The sequence below is a fragment of the Castor canadensis genome, chromosome 6 (genome assembly GCF_047511655.1).
Source record: "Castor canadensis chromosome 6, mCasCan1.hap1v2, whole genome shotgun sequence".
Lineage (NCBI taxonomy): Eukaryota > Metazoa > Chordata > Mammalia > Rodentia > Castoridae > Castor > Castor canadensis.
Genome location: NC_133391.1, coordinates 103362496 through 103379629, shown reverse-complemented (window position 1 = coordinate 103379629; position 17134 = coordinate 103362496). Strand labels below are relative to the sequence as shown.

Below are 17134 nucleotides of genomic sequence, written 5' to 3'. Positions count from 1 at the left end.
TCTCTCCTAACTGACTGACTGAAAACAAATTCCTTCGATCCTTACCTACAAGATTATTCTGTGTTATCATCTTCACAATACTACCACCATTAAAATACCCAGCAAAAATATCCTTCATTTTGCTCATTTTCTCTGTATTCCTTTTTTTGTTTCCTTCTTCTGGTTTCTAAGGACCATGAAAACAGTGACCTGGTTTGTACTGTTCATTGGTGACTTTCCAGCACATAAAGAAGTGCCTATCACAGAGTTAACACTCAACAAGTGCTCGTTCAATACCTGAATATCTACATATTGTTTTCTCAAAAAATCTGTTTACATGAGGATGGCAAATGTAAAGCTGAAGCTGTTGTTTAGGCAAAAGACATGAATTTTCCAACATTAATTGCAAAGTCATTTTTCATAAGCAACATTTTATTTCCAAAATCTTTTCCTGTTACCTAGCTCTATAGAAATAACAAGAAGTATTTTAAAGTGAGCATATCTTTAAAAATAAGTCTTAAAAACAGATTTGGTTTCAACAATATTTTTGCCCTTCACATTTAGGAAAAAGTCTTATCTACAAAAAAGAAAGGAGAGAATCCCTGTGAACTTACATGTGCTACTTTCTCCATCTTAATGTATTTCTACCCTGCCACAGAGTGTTAAATTTAAGTAAATCAGGTGGACCTAAAGGAAGAAGAGATAACTAGTTAATACATGTAGCTTCCCTAATCTTTCACTATCTAAACTCTCTTAGCACACATACACACACACAAATCCATCCTATCATAACTCATGTGTCTGTGGATGATTCTATGTGCTTACAAATATTGTTAAATTGACCAATGTCTTTGTGGTCTGAGTTTTTCAGAAAACTGAGTCTGAAACAAAAGCTCAAGCATGACTATTTTATTAGAGTGCAAAACCAGGGAAGCATGCATGACAGAGTGTATTGAGGCAGAACAGGATAAAACATAATAATTTAAGTGTTTCACATAGCTGGCAAAAAAGCAATTGAATTTTGGAAGATATTATATTTTCACTGTAGAAGTAGAAATTCGCTTTAGTTTAAGGAAAAGGGAAGAATTTATCCAATAGATCTATTCTCCGTTGGTCATAGATTTATTCCTCAAAGTGGAAATTTCCTACCTGCAGTCTTCTGTTCTTCCTCTTCCGCCACCTGCATTTCTGGGCTGTACTTTCTTAAATTACATGTCACTCCTTTCTTATGCCTCTGTCAACAAGGAAGACCCAGAACAGGAGAAGAAATTTTCATTATAACAATAGGGTAAAATGAGGTCAGATTATGTCTTCACAAAATCTGCCAAAGCCCAAGCCGAATTGCCCACTTTGGCAGTCCCTGGGAAAGAACCATTTAATGGAGACATGTAAGTACTAGAGATCTCAAGAGTGTCTGATTTATAAACCCAGTCTCTGCTTCAGACCCAACTACCTATAACCCTGCTGCAAATCTAGGAAAAAAGCCATGATCAATGAAATTGAAATTTAAAGCAATACCAGCCATCTTTATTGGTTGAGATGGGGGTGTCTCTAAACTTTTGCCCTGACTAGCCTTGAACCATGCTTCTCTGGGTCTCTGCCTCCTGAGTAGAATAGCTAGGATTATGTACACTTAAGGCAGAGAACATTTGTTGACTGCTAGCTGTGTGACATGTACTGGATGAGCAATCATTCAAATACTTCCCATGAGTAGATGGTGTGCTCCTGCTTGGGGAACTGGTCCTTCAGTGCACAATGCTCTCAGAGATCCTAGGAGTCAAGAAGGCTTTGGGCTTTGGTGTGCAGAGAGAGAGAGAGAGAGACAGAGAGAGAGAATTCAGAAAAAAGTGAGAAAACAGTAAAGCAGGGGTAAAAAAGTGAACAGACAAAAGCAGTAACTATTTGGAGTAGCTGGGTACTGTACCTGGTTATTTTTGAAATTATTCAAAGAAATTTGTGTCACCTGTATTCAAACTTTGGCCTTGAGAGTAGAACCCAGGGAAAGAATAAAATGCATAATCATTTAGGAGATAGGGACAATTCTAATCAGTGATAAATTTTCAACAAGAAAACACAAATAATCATTAGTGAAAATAAAAGTGAAAACTTAGTGCTATGGTTTACATAGGATTTTAATACATCCCACAAAGATTCATGCATTGAAATTTAATCTCTATTGCAAGGTACTAGTGTTTTGAAATATAACCTAACTTTGTTTTTTAGAGGTAGAGCCTTGGACAGAGGCAATTAAGATTAAAGTCACGAGGGTAAAGTCCCCATGATTGAATACAAGAAAAGGTAGAGAAATCAGGAGACACATGTGTGCTCCCTGTCTCTTGCCATATCATGTCCTGTACTACTCCAAGACCACCAGCAAGAACGCCATCACCATATCTTGGACCTTCAGCCTCCAGAACTGTATGCTAAAAAAACCTCTTTTCATTAAAACTTACCCAGTCTGTGGTATTGTGTTATCAGCAACAGAAGATGGACTAAGACACTCGATTAAAATTAAGAACCATGAAAGAATTGCTAATAAGTATAATCCGTAACATTATATAAACAGCATTGAATGCCTTGCATAGCCAACTCAAGATGGCAAAAGATACGATCATCGTCATGATGTGTTTTCATAAAATTTGAGCTGAAAGGACCTTAGCAATCATGGACCCCAATTCTTCAGGTACAGAAGGTGAAACAGTAGAGAGATTAAATGACTTGTTCAAAGTCAAATAGGAAGCTAGCAGCCACACAAAGACCAGAACACAAGTCTCAATGACAATGTTTTTCCATAACATTGAGTGAGTTAACTTTGCTAGGGGAAAATACAAAGCAAACATTTTCCTCAGGAAAAATAATGAAATTAATATACAGGATGAAAATAGGACCCTCAATTATTTTAAAGTTATTTCTATATAGTATTACTCGTGCAAAAATCCATTTACAAGGAAAGACATATTAACCTTTGATATTTGAGCACAAATTTTCTTAGTACTAAGAAGAGATTCACTGATGTGATGTCAAAATGCTAACTAAAACCAAATCCAGGAAGGACCCTTTGCTACTCATTTCTTTGTTTCATCCTATTCAAAGCCTCCCATAAATGCAAAATCGATATCTATTCATAGAACAATGAACCGCCGGCCTCTGATCTAATGCACCACGTTATCCACATTGACCAGATTCCTGCAGATCCCTGGCAAGGTTTCCTTCCCTGTTAGGCAGCTAATTCATTGCAGTCAGACATATATTTATGCTTTATTTATGCCTCAAACACAATGGATATTAAGATTACATTAAAAGGTCTGACAGGAGGCAGAACTTCAGAGTTAAAACTTTGTCCTCTCTTTACTTCAACCCATTGTAGCTACCTGATAAAACCTAAGACACAGCTGGCTACTTCGGCCATCAAGTTTGTTGGGCAGGGTTAAAGACTGAGAAAGAAATCTTGCCTCCTGTTAAACAGGATAATAAATAACCTTATTTTGTTTTGTTTCAACATAGTGGTAGCATTTCTTTTTCCACATACTTGTTGTTCTAAAATCGCCTGTACAGCCAGGGTCCTGGAGGAAACCTGAGGCAACTGGCCCTGATTTGCATTGACTCCCAGTGACCTCCCTGCAGGCAAAGCCCTGCGGGTACCCTCCAGGAGGCACAGGTAGAGTTTAAAACACTGGTTCTGCCTGTATGATATTTTTAAATTGTTAGAGTTAGGAGAAAGAAAAGCAAAAATTATTATTTAAATGATTCATTTTCTTCCAAAGCGCCTCAAGAGTCTCCAGAAATATTTAGCAACACTCCCACTACATTTGTATTATTTAGATTTATTTTCCTTGGAATAAAGTCATTGCTTTCCAACCTACGTATCCAAGGCATTCTTATTATCCTCAGAGCAGTCACATGACAGATGGTAAAGGCTGCTTCTGTGCTAGAGAAAGACAATTATCAAACTGTTGGAGTATTTTTTACATTGTGGTTCAAACCTGCTGAAGAGAATGTCTTTTAAACATGGAAAAAAGCTTGACCCTACTGTTTCATCAAAACATCCAGTGCTCACAATTAAGTTACATACCATAGACAGATGTGACTGTGCCTGAGATATTTAGGGGACAGCTGAGCTCTTTTCCATTTATCTTTGTGTGATTCAAAACAGAATAGTGTGTTGGGGGAGAGGAGGAAATATTTAGTATTTGTTTTTATATTTTATTGGATAGCTGCTTATTTTTCCCCAAATTATAAACAAAATTGTGTCTATAAATACAATATATCTTAGATGAGAGCTATTTTAACAAGGTACATATAGAAACACTTTCTTTTTTACCTTCTGCAGATATCTAATCTAACAAAAACCTTAACAAATGTCTTTGGAGTGTAGAGACTTGAATTATTAATTTTATTTTACGGGTAGTAGAACCACAATAAATTTCATCTACTAAATAAATGTCTGTTGATACTAAATGAAGCAAATTCAGTGTGAGTTTGAATTGATATTGATGGGACATAGAAATACACCCCACAGCTTTGGATAAATACAAGATAACACCTGAGTCGTTCCTTAGTCTAGACAGAAACTTCAACATTTACTCGTGTTTCTAAACCTCAGACAATTCTGCAAGAGAATTCTCTCTAAATCAGAATCTTCCAATTTAAGTTCAATAATTTGGTTTGGTGAAAACTTCTTTAACACCTACTAAACTTTAATGAAACAAAATGGATAAGAACAGGATAAGTGTGCAACTCATTTTAATATAAACCGTGTGTTATTTAAGAAATTAACAAAATGTTTTGAGATCTGGGATGGCAGAAACACCAGAAAAGTTTCTATGTTAAAAAATGAGATTTTTGCATGTCTTAAAAAGTAAGTGTGGTTTCACCAGGTAGAGTCAGTGGATGTGGAAGACCATTTAAAGCAGTGGAAATGGTGCAAAGTTGAGAGAGTGCGTGGCATGTTTGGGAAATGCATGTTATTCTCTAACATGAAGTAAGAGAGATAATAGGGATGGGAAGGCCAAAGAACAGCTAAGAATTGTCAAGAGGGTTTATTTTATTCTATAGGCAGGGGGAGTTATCGAGTGTGTTTGCTTATGTATTCATGTTTGTTTTAAGCAAAATATCTTAACTCATCTGAATACTGGGAAAATAACCTTGACAGTGTTGTAAAAGATACATTAGAGAGGAGGGACACTGATTAGTCAAAAGGATTTCTTACAATACTCTAGAATTGTGTATAAGGGTTTGGACTATAGAAGCCATGTAAGTGGAAAGAAAGAAGGGATTAAAAAACAAACTAGAGAAACCTGACAACTAATAGGATATGGTATTTGAGGAATAAGGAAGATTCAAAAATGAAGAAAAGTTTTATAATATGGGCAAGTGTAGTGAGCAATACCACTAACCAAAAGAGCTCATGTAGGGACAGTATTTGGAGAAGCTAATGTATTTGATTTGATTTGGGACATTTTCACTCTGAGAGACCTGAGGCAGAAAGCTCGTGACAATTGTGACTAAATATTGGTTTTCCTTGTAGTTGGAGATTTAGATTTGGGGGTCACAAACCTAAATAATAATGAAGGCATGGCAGTGGGGAGGCCCTAGGAGGGAGAGGTAGGGTAAGTCAGCTCCTACCAGGGGCTGGCCTGAGTTGCAGCAGGCTCCCACACTGCAGTCAGGGCACTGGCCCCTGGCAGGCTTTGGCCTACTCCTGTCTCCTCAGGCCTCTGCTGACTCCTCGTCACATTTCTCAGGCAAACCCCTGCAGATTGCATGACACATGGTCTTTAACAAAAACATTGGCTCCTAGTAAAGTTCACATCAATAACTGAGAGTAAAAATAGAAGATAGAACTTTCCCCTTGACCATTTGCTTCAATTTTATCCCTGAAAATTATACTTATGTATGCTCTGGGTGTCATCATTGAATTAAATGTGTTAAAGGATTGCTTTTCCTTAACTTTGGTAACAAAAATATGTACTTTTTCTATTGAAAATTTTAAAAATTCAGATTTTGTTAATGTAAGTAGCATCTTTAAGCTAATAAATACTTGTATCATTCTTATCTCCCCCATTTCTCCCAGCCCTCAGAGATGAGAGAAATCTGTCTCCTGACACTGTTGTCCTGCATTCCCTGTTGATAACTTCTTCAGAGTAAGTTCCCCACTGTGGTTTAGCACATTACCTACTAAAGAGACTCAACTGTATTTGATGACATTTATTCTTGGCTTGAAAAACACTCAGTATAAACCTCAAAAATCCCTTTCCAGATATCTAGATGAAAATTTGGTGAAGAGTCACTACAAAAATCTTAAGCAATGTGTTATTAACTCAATTTAGTATGTAGTTACTAGCTATCTTTCTGCTGGGTTTCCTTGCAGTAGTTCTAAATATTGTACTTCTTTTTCTTTTTTGACAGTACTGGGGTTTGACCTCAGGCCTTAACACTTGCTAAGCAGGTGCTCTAGCACTTGGGCCATGCATGTAGACCTTTTTGTTCTGCTTATTCTGGTGAAAGGCCCTCACTTTTTGCCCAGGCTGGTCTGGACCACAATCTTCCTATTTTAGACTTCCTGCCACCACTGGAATGACAGTTGTGCACCACCACATCCAGCTTTTTCCCATTAAAGGTGGGATCTCAAACTTTTTTGCCCAGGTTGACCTTGAACTGCAATCTTCCTGATCTCATAATGAAAACCAGATTGTTTATGCTTCTATTATTCTAGCTGTCTATTACATATGTAAGTATATAAAACAGCGAGGTCTGTGACTTTCATTGTGTGTTATAAAAGAGATAGAAATAATTTCCTATAGCATTCCTTCTAATGGGGAAATCATATGCTAGACACAAGGACTATTATAAATGAAATCAGAAGATTAAACAGTATATGGTTTGTTGGAAAAACAAGAAATTATAAAATCCTAGAGAAGTATTTCTCAAAATGTGTTCCTTGGATGCTCATAAGCACATAGGACAATGCTTCCTGGGTACATTTGCTTAAGTAACTTTTGGGGTGAACAGTTTAACTTACAGTAGCCTTGTCAGAGTACTTAATTTAGTCAAATGTAGCAAAGCCTTTTATCTCAATGACATAGGTCAGTGAGGGAAAGTACTAGGGGTAGTGGACAGTCTCCTTCAACTACACAAATCCCTTATTTCCCTTTGGAGAACTTCGTTAACTCGAATTGTTGGAGTTGATATGCCAGGAAAAAATGGAGACGCAAAACTTCATAGGAGTTTTTGGTTTTCCTTCTAGATCCCTGCTGTCCTCATGCTCCAACCACACATACACACCAGTAACTGCTTGGTGTTATTTCCTCTGTAAATAGTAGCACAACTACAATGTGTACTATACACTCTAGAGCTCCCAGTGGAATCAGGCTGAGGCTTTGACTGCCTGAGCCTATACCTTGTTTTCATTCTTCTTCTTTATCCTGCTCCCCGAGTTCCTTACTGAATTCATTGAGGAGCTCTTCCTTGATACACTCTAGTCTCACAAATTCTTGTCTGGGGGTCCATTCTATGGACAGGCTGGAAAGACACTCAAGATTTTGCTATGTAGCATCACAGATGCTACATAAAAGTTTATCGCTGAAATTCCTTGTTTCCTTTTGGCATGATTTGGGATGCTGGCTTTTCCTGTCAGGTTAAATTCTAAACAGATGCTGACAAGCCCTTATATTTGTCAAGGTCAAGTCAAGAGTATAAATAAGATCCATATGCCTTAAACCCAGCTAAAAATGTTTACAGGTAGTATTGCCTCCTTTCTTCCCTTCAACTTAATTACCTAATATTGCCAAGTTGTCCATGTTTACTAATTTCTGTTCCCTTTAGAATCACAAATTGAAATACAAAGAGAAGAAAACATTTGAAAAAGGATACTTGACCCAATATCCTTTTGACTCCTAACCCTTGTCATCTCACCTTTGATAAATCTTTTTCTCATCTTAGGTAACCCCTACTCTGATTCTACTGTAAGCACCATTTAACTTGGGCAGTGGAATCACTGGAAATTTTTCATATCATTTAGACATTATCATTGTTTTTTTAAAAAGCAAAAGAAGTGAGAAAGCCTTTCTGTGGCCTAGTAGTGTTCACTGGAAGAGCAGGTGTCTAGAGAGTAGATTGTACTTTAAAGTACTGAGTGTCTAACCCCACGTAGGTGATATGCTAGAGTTCTTTAATAAATTGTGTGTCTGTGTGGTTTTATAATTTATAGACTCAGGTCTGAGTACTGCAGAAAAATTTCATTCTAGCAATTTTATTTTATGAGTATCATGTCAATATAAAAATATGCTGAGGTGATTCTGTTTGATGGTTTAAAAAAGAGAAAGTCGGATCTATAAATAACAGAAAAAAGACTAGAAAGTGTTTTAAAATAAGATATGAACTGATACGCATAGTTTCATAAGTTAAAATGCATTTTACCACATTTATCTTTCATATGAAAGATTTATCCAAAATATATCCCAGAATATGTAAGCCACACAAAACTAAGTTCACTAAAACTATACTTACATATTACAAAAGAATAGATACATTTTCCTTTTTTATTCTATGAATTCATTGCAGCAGACATTATATAGTAGCAAGAAGCCTTTTACTTAGTGTTGTTATAACACAGAACTTTTAAAATATACTCTAAGAGATATTTATAATGAAGAATATTCAGATTTACATTGTCCACTAAGGTTAAACTAGTCCCTCTTAAAGAATATATTTTATTATAGTAAAGAACATAATTTCAAGTAACACAATATATAACTTATGTATTCTAAACTAAAAATGGAAACAATGTTAAGTGGAAAGAAGACCTGACAGGGGGTTAGGAGTTATGAACTGATGTTCCCAGAGGGTCCATGAAGCATTTATCTTTGGCACAAACTGGGACATTTCCTTTGAGAGGACCACCATGACAGGGCATTATTGTTGCATTGAGTTGTTAGAGCAAACTCTTTTTTTTTCTTTACAATTAAAAATTTTTAATGTCCACTTAAACATGTATAGTACAAAGATTTTGATTTTTAAAATTATTAGTCAGGCACTGGTAGCTCACAGCTGTGAACCTAGCTACTTGAGAGGCTGAAATTGGGAGGATCAAGATTCAAGACCAGCCTAGGCAAATAGTTCAGGAGACCCCCATCTCCAAAATAATCAGAAAAAAATGGACTGGAGGTGCAGCCCAAGTGGTGGAGCACCCACTTTGCAAGCATGAAGCCCTGAGTTCAAAACTGTCACACCAAAATATATATATATATATGTATATATATATATAAAAATATATATATATATATAAAATATATATATTTTATATATATATATATATTTTTTTTTTTTTTTAGAATACACACAAGCAAGAGTTTAAAGACCAGAGCTGTAGGGCCTTGCTAATCCAAAAGTAATCTCATGACAAACCACATCCATATCACTTGAGTGCTTCTGAGAAGTGATGAATCTTAGACTACACCCCAAACTTACTTAAATCTGAATTTTACCCAAAGCTCCAGGAGATTTATATACACATTAAATTTTAAACCATGCTCTAAAATGGGTATGTTGCAGGCACCTGTAATCCCAGCTATTCAGGAGGTGAAGGCAGCATGATTTTGAATTCAAGGCCAGCCCAGGCAAAGCTAGCAAAACCCTACCTCAAAAAATAAAAACAAAAGGGCTGGGACATGGCTCAAATGAAAAGTGCTTGCCTAGCATGCTCAAAGCCCTGGGCTTAACCCCTAGGACACACACACACAAGCTCTACAGTACAATCAGTGCCTGTAAGTTTCCATTGCTTCTCCTTCCTGTGTCTCTTCACTTGGTAGTGCCAAATATTTAAAAATATTTGCCACTCTGACCTGTATGAAGTGGATATTTATTACTAGTATTTTAAACACCCATCCCACCACACGTTCAATTGTCACCCATTAGAGACTGAAGAGCCAGGGCTGGTAGAGTGCCTGCCTACTAAGCACGGGATCCTGAGTTCAAACCCCAGTACTATCCAGAAAAAGAATTGCATTATTGTAAGTGAAGATCTGGATTAGCTCCAGTTTTTCACTGTTGTGAAGAATAACCCTGAAATGATCTTTACCATTTATCACTATGGATAACAGAATCTTTGAGACCAGGCTGACTAGAATATGGGCTGTGTTGTTTTTTTGACCCTGGATACAGTCACCAGATGAAATCTGGTGTTTCAAATAGGCTGTCCTGAAATTTGAATTTCAAATAAAGAATAATTTTGCAGCATAAGCATGTCCTATGAAATATCTGAATATACCTGTCTTAGTCTGCTTATATTGTTTGTATCTGAGACTTGCCAATTTAAAAATAAGAGAAATTTTCTCAAATTCTGGTGCTGTGAGGTTCAAGATAGAGCAAACTCTTAACACTTGCTTATTGAATAAATGAATGATCAGTTAGATTTACTTGGATTGCTGCTTATGCTACTACTTGGCGATCTGCTGTGTTTGCACATATTTGATTTTAGGTTGAGAATAATTTTGTACATTTTGAGATTGTTCATCTCTTTTGGTTTTCTAAACCAGCAGGTATCTAGCTCCTAAATAAATCACCTACAGTGCTATGGATAATGGTAACTTGAGTGGGATGTGATAATGGGATCTTAGATAATTAATCTGTATTTCCTTACTATTTCTCAATTTTCTGTTACACTGCAATACATTTACACTCCTGATTCAGAACTTCCAGTTCTGTTCTTACTGTGAAGAAAAAAAAAGTGCATAAGCTAACTTGAGATGTTCAAAATGCTGTGTTTCTTGTGCCTGTACAAATCATAAGATTCTTTGTCTGCACCTCATGTAACTTGCAAGAAACAGTACAAATAAGTTCTCTGAAGTTTTAGACACTCTAACATGCATATGCTTAATACACAATGAACCATGAATTACAGATTTTTCCTACATGCAATCTCACCTGGGCATGACTCTCAATTCCCTCTAAACTTCTTATTTTCCTAATACAAATGCCATGTGCTGGTACAAATATGGCCAACGTCTGCCTGAAAGTCAGAAATATTTTCAACAATACTTGAAACTTTCTCCAACCTAATATACCAGCTTTAAAGTGAATTATGCAGCCCTGAGTTGTTACAAAGCCATTGTCACAGCAGGTAGATGACCTGAGAACTCAAAGCAGTTTTCTACATGTGAACTGACTTATAGCAGAACCTATAGTTGATTCATCATTATGTTCTTTAAGGAAAGGAAGGATATATCCTTCTTGTCCAGTTGAAAAATGAAAATTTGGAACAGCAAGGTTTAGAATCTTATACAATAATATAAGAAGAAATACAGCAAAACAAAAATAATAACCTCAATATAGTGCCTATATGTTGGCAAGTATAAAACAGTTTTAAAGTTTTCCCTCATGGTGAAAAGTGTTTCTTTTTGCTTATTCACTTTTTAAAGTTTAAGCAGATTATATACAACATTTCAATAAATTTGCAACTTTGGATCCAGTTCAAACTTAATAAATATCTGACACTGTAGAATATACTAGAAAGACAGAGGCATTTTGTTTTCTTTCACTATCTCAAAATGTAATTGTAGAGAAAAAAACAGACCAAGAAAACCATTAAGGGGCAAGGGAGAGGTAACAGACAACTTTCTGGTGCTGGAATTCATGTAAGTAGTTACAGTTTTCTACGATGCTGTGATGACCTTTAAAAAGGTGAAGATCGTTCTTGTAACTTGTTCATTTAAGTCAAAGTGGTCCAAGCACTGATTAGTAATTGTCTTCAAAAAAATGTTTTACTCATGGCCTAGCAAGGCTTCTCTGTTTCCTGGAAATTCTGGCCCTTGTTGTATACTCTAAAATGTATAAGTGTGCTCATCAAAGACGTGTACAAGAATATTCTAAGCTTGTCAATTTGTCATGGCCTACACACAGGGGAAATATGTAAATATATGATAAATTGTAGCTTGGTTTGGCAATGGAATACTATACTCCAATGAGAATAAATTATCCTCTTCAGCTAAGATCACTAGGTCAATATTCTTTCTTCAATCAGGATGTTTATATAAACAAAATTTATTTCATATCAAAAGGTTGTTTTATTTAAATTCTTGTTCCAATTTCTAGTGAGGTTGCTGTTAACTATTTATTTTATTTTATTCCAGTACTGGGGTTTGAACTCAGAACCTGTGCTTGCTCAGCAAGTGGTCTACTATTTGAGGCATTCCCTGATGCCCCCTCTTTTTCATTTTCTTTCTTTATTTTTTTAGATAGGGTCTTCTTGAGCAAGCCTCAGACTGCAATTCTCCTACTTACACCTCCTATGTATCTAGGATTACTGGTGTGAACCTTGTTTGTTGTGCTTGGGTCCCATTGACTTTTTGCCCAGGCTGTTCTTGAACTGCAATCCTCCTGATCTCCTCCTCTCAGGTAGCTGGGATTATAGGCTTACATCACTGCACCCTGCTTATTTCCTTATTCTTACTTTGGTAAATTATTCATGAAATGATAAAAATGTAAAAATAAAAGTATCAATTGGATTTAGACAGTAAATCACAATTATCCTTTATTCCCAGGATTATAGTTTGACATTCAGTGTTCCCCAAAAGGTCCATGTGTTAATGGCTTAGTTCCAGGGTGGCACTATTGGGAGTTGCTCTGGACCTTTAGGGGTTAGGGCTTCATAGGCTTTGGTGTTTGGGGATGTGCCCTCGAAGTGGATTGTGGGAAACAGTCCACTGCTTCCTAGCTCATTCAGCAAACAGGTTTGCTCTGCCCCATACCCCATGCCACTGCCATTTGTCAACCCATCAGAGGCCCCAAATAATGGGTCTACCTTGTCCTGAACCTCCAGTACTGTGAGCTCAATATACTTTTTTGCTCTTATGAGTTCATATCTTGTAAGAAATTCTTATCTCTTATATCATCTCTTACAAGATCATAATGAAAAGTTACTTAATATACCTGGTATATTGTGGCTTATAAACAGTTATATTTAAAATATACATAATTCTTCAAAGTTTTAAGCAGGATGTTCACATTTCTTTTTTGTTAATTTTTTTTATGTTTTGATTGGCAACTAATAGACAGATTTATAAGGTGCAATACGATGCTGTTCTTCAGGTACACAATGGGTGGTGATAATCCATTACCTTAAGTTTTTAACATTTCTTTATGGTCAGTACCTTTCAATTATTTTACTTGAAATATATAATGCACTATAGTTAATTATATTCACCCCTAGTTGTACCATGGAACAGCAGAACTCCTTCCTCCTACAAGACATAGTGTTGTACAGCTGGAGGCTCGGCTCAAATGGTAGAGTGCCTGCTCAGCGAGCACAAGGCCCTGAGTTCAAATCCTAGTACCACACACACACACACACAAAAATCAAACAATAGCATTGCTCCTATTGATGAACTCCTCCCTCCTCTCCACTCCTCCCTGTTCTCTCCATTCTCTGGTAACCACTATTCTGTGCTTAACTTCTTTTTTTAATTTAAATTTTTATTTAATAACTCATCATGATTACACTGTATGTACTGATGTGTATTACATGCTATGTATTGAATATTTAAAAGTCACATTTTTTTCAATCATTCACTCAAAAAGTCTTAATATTATCTTAAGGGAAATAAAATGGAATAGTTGAGAAGTAGTTATCAACTGCTTTTCGACCACAAAATAGTCCACAGAAGTAATCCTATCACATTCTATGAGATCGCCTTTTAAAGATTCTACACACAATGAGCCCATGAGGAACTTGACTTTCTGTGCTTATTTCACTTATAATGTCCTTCCTTCAGGTTCATCCACATTGTCACAAATTTGAGAATTCCATTCTTCTTCATGAATGAATGGAATTACACAGTGCACATGGACATTTTCTTTATCCATATTAATTTTTTGATGGATACTTAGGTTGAGTCCATATCCTGGCTATTGTGCTGCAATAAACATGTTTTTTTTAAAACACATTTGTTTCATTTCCTTTGGGTATATATGTACCACAGGGGTTGATGGATCATGTTTAGTTTTCAGAGACATCTCCATTCTGTTCTCAGAATGACTGTACTAGCTTATATTCCACCAACAGTGCACACAGGTTTCTTTTTCTCCATGTCTTTCCCAGAACCTATTTTTTGTCCTTTTAAGGACAACCACATTCTTTGAGGTGAGAAGTTATCTCATTGTGATTTTGATATATGTTTCTTTACTAATGATACTGAGCATTTTTTCATATATCAGTTAGCCATTTGTGTTTTTATCTTTTTCTTTCTTTTTCTTTCTTTCTCCTTCCTTCCTTCCTTCCTTCCTTCCTTTCTTTCTTTCTCTCTTCCTCTTCCTCCTCCTCCTCCTCTTCTCTCCCTCTCTCCCTTTCTTCCTCTTTCCCTCTCTCTCTCCTTTGTTTCTCCTTGAAGTATTAGGGATTGAACTCAGGGACTCAAATTTGATAGGCAAGTGCTCTACCACTTAAGCCACACTCTCAACCTTTTTGCTTTGGTTAGATTTGAGATAGGGTCTCATTTTATGTCCCAGCATAAAATACTTGGACCTCAATCCTCTTATTTACACTTCTTGGATAGCTGGGATGACAGGCATGTGCCACCTCATCCAGCTGTTTTATTGCTTGTGATGAGGTCTTGTAAACTCTTTGCCAAGGTTAGTTATGAAATATGATCCTCCTAACTCTACCTGCTAAGTAGCTAGGATTGCAGGCATGAGCCACTATACCAGCTTTGTGTTTTCTTTGGAGAAGGTTTCTTCTTATCGTTAGCCCATTTTTAATTATTTTAATTTTGTTTCATTATTTATTTGTGTTAAATTTATTTTATTAATTTTGTTTTTTACTATTGAGCTCCTCATATATTCTGGACATTAACCTCCTTGAAGAGGTATAGTTGCAAATACTATTTTCTCGTTTCTGCATGTTGTCTCATTGCTCTATTTTACAGAAACTTTTCAGTTCATTGTAATTCCATTTGTCAATTTGTTCAGACCAATGTCCTGAAGTATTTCCCCTGTAGTTTCTTCTAGGTCTTACATTTAAGTTTTTAATCCATCCTGAGTTTAATTTTTTGTAACTGATGAGAGCCATGGATCTAGCTTCATTCTTCTGCATGTGGATATCCAGTTTTCCCAGACCTATTTATTGAAAACTCTAGGGTGTTCTGTCCATAATCTGTGTTTTTGGCTCCTTCATCAAAAATCAGGTGGCCATAATTGTGTGGACTTATTTCTGGGCTCTCCATTATATTTCACTGACCCCTGTATCTTTTGATTTAATTACTAGCTTTGTAATATATTTTGAGCTTTGACAGTATGATACCCAGCTTCATTTGTTTGTTTGATCTTTGGTTTTGGAGCTTTTATTTATTTTTTATTTATTTATTTTAGACAAGACTGCTTTGTGGATTTAGGGTCTTTTGTGACTTCATTTAAATCTCAAGATTCTTTTTATAATACTGTGAAGAATTATGTTGGTGTTTTGGTAGAGATTGCATTGACTGAGTAGATGACATTAGGTTATCTGGTCATTTCAGCAGTGTTAATTTTCCTACTCCATGACTACAGAGTATTTTCCTGCTTTTTTGCATCCTTTTCAATTTCTCTCTCTGATGTTTCATAGTTTTCATTGTAGAGTTCTTTCTCCTCTTGGGTTAAATGTATTCCTAGGTAATTTTTGTAGGCACTATAAATGAGATTTTTTTTCTTGATTGATTTTCTCAGAAAACTCTATTAGCATATAGAAATGCTACAGAGTTTTTGCATCCTACAACTTAACTCAATGTATTTACTAGTTTGAAAAGTTTTTCATGAAGTCATCGGTGTTTTCTATATTCACAATCAGGTCTGCAAACAAAAGTAGTTTAATATCCTCCTTTGTGATTTGAATACCTTTATTTATTTCTGACCTAATAGCACTTTCCACCACTATCTTGGAAAAAAAGTGGTAAAAGTGAGCTTTCCTGTCTTATTCTAGATCCTAGAGGAAAAGCTTTCCATTTTTCAGCATATTAGCTGTGAGTTAGTTCTATATGGCCTTTATTATGTTAAAGTATGTTTTGAGAACTTGCATTTCTTTTAAGGTATCATAGAGTATTTGGGGGGTTTTAGTGACTAAGTAAAAAAAATAAATCACAACTTTAATTTGATCACATTTTGAAAACCTAAAGACTTTGGAATGGGAAAAGAGATAATGTTTATGAAGGTTAATTTTCTGCGACAAAGTAACTGGGCTAAAGGATGTCTAGGTAGCTGGTAAAGATTATTTTAGGGTATGTCTGTGGCGATGCTTCTGGAAGAGATTAGCATCTGAATCAGTAGACTGACTAGAGCTCACCAGTGTGGGAGGCATCCTCCAACATACTGAGGACCCAAACAAAACAAATAGGCAGAGGAAGGCCTACCCTCTCTTCTTGAGCTGGGAAGCCCATCTTTTCCTGCTCTTAGACCTTAGCCTGGTTCTACAGCCTTTAGACTTCTGAGACTTATTCCAGTGGGTCTTTTTCAAACCTCAGGCCTTTGGGCTTAATTCTACAACCACCTTTCTTGGTTCTCCAGCTAGCAGACTACATAATCAGAAGGCTTCCTAGTCTTCATAAGTATGTACACTATTTCCCATAATACATCTCCCTCTATGCTTCAATCTATAGTTGAATCAATTGATCTATACATATAGCTATAGAACTATTCACTTATCTATTCTATTGGATATTTTTTTCTCAAGAGCCCTAACTAATACAATACCGATCAATACATATGAGGAAAAATGATAAAGATCATTGTGGCATTGGGTGGGGTGATGAAAACATGTGGATTTTATATTTAACATATTAGTTGTAGCATAATTGTAGTAAGTTCCCTAACATTTTATTATTTCAGATGTAATGTACAGGAAACAGTGGACATTTATGTAGTGAGTGAGGCATTCATAAACTACAACATCCTCATCTGCTTCCTATGAGATGATTATTCCTGCTCCAGGTGCAGCCTCATCGTTATAGGTGACTATCCTCATTTTAATTATCCTCATTTGGGAGGTGGCTATCTGTCCTTCAAGACTTCCCTGTTCCTTAGGGGTAGTCTCAGTGCCTTCTCATAAAGATCATACTGATCATTCCTGTTCTTCTTTGATTCCAAGGTGGCCACAGGAGAGAATGTCTCAGAGCAAGGGTCAACAGGTACAAAA

General features: G+C 36.1%; 1 long non-coding RNA gene across 1 annotated transcript in view; it reads right to left on the bottom strand.

Moving 5' to 3' along the window:
• LOC141423909 (uncharacterized) overlaps positions 1-17134 on the bottom strand; it is a 96161-nt gene that overhangs the window by 39743 nt on the left and 39284 nt on the right. The window contains exons 3-4 of the long non-coding RNA XR_012448670.1: positions 1129-1772; positions 594-666 (exon numbers count right to left, since the gene is read on the bottom strand). This is a non-coding gene — a long non-coding RNA (uncharacterized lncRNA). The remainder of the gene's footprint in view (positions 1-593; positions 667-1128; positions 1773-17134) is intronic.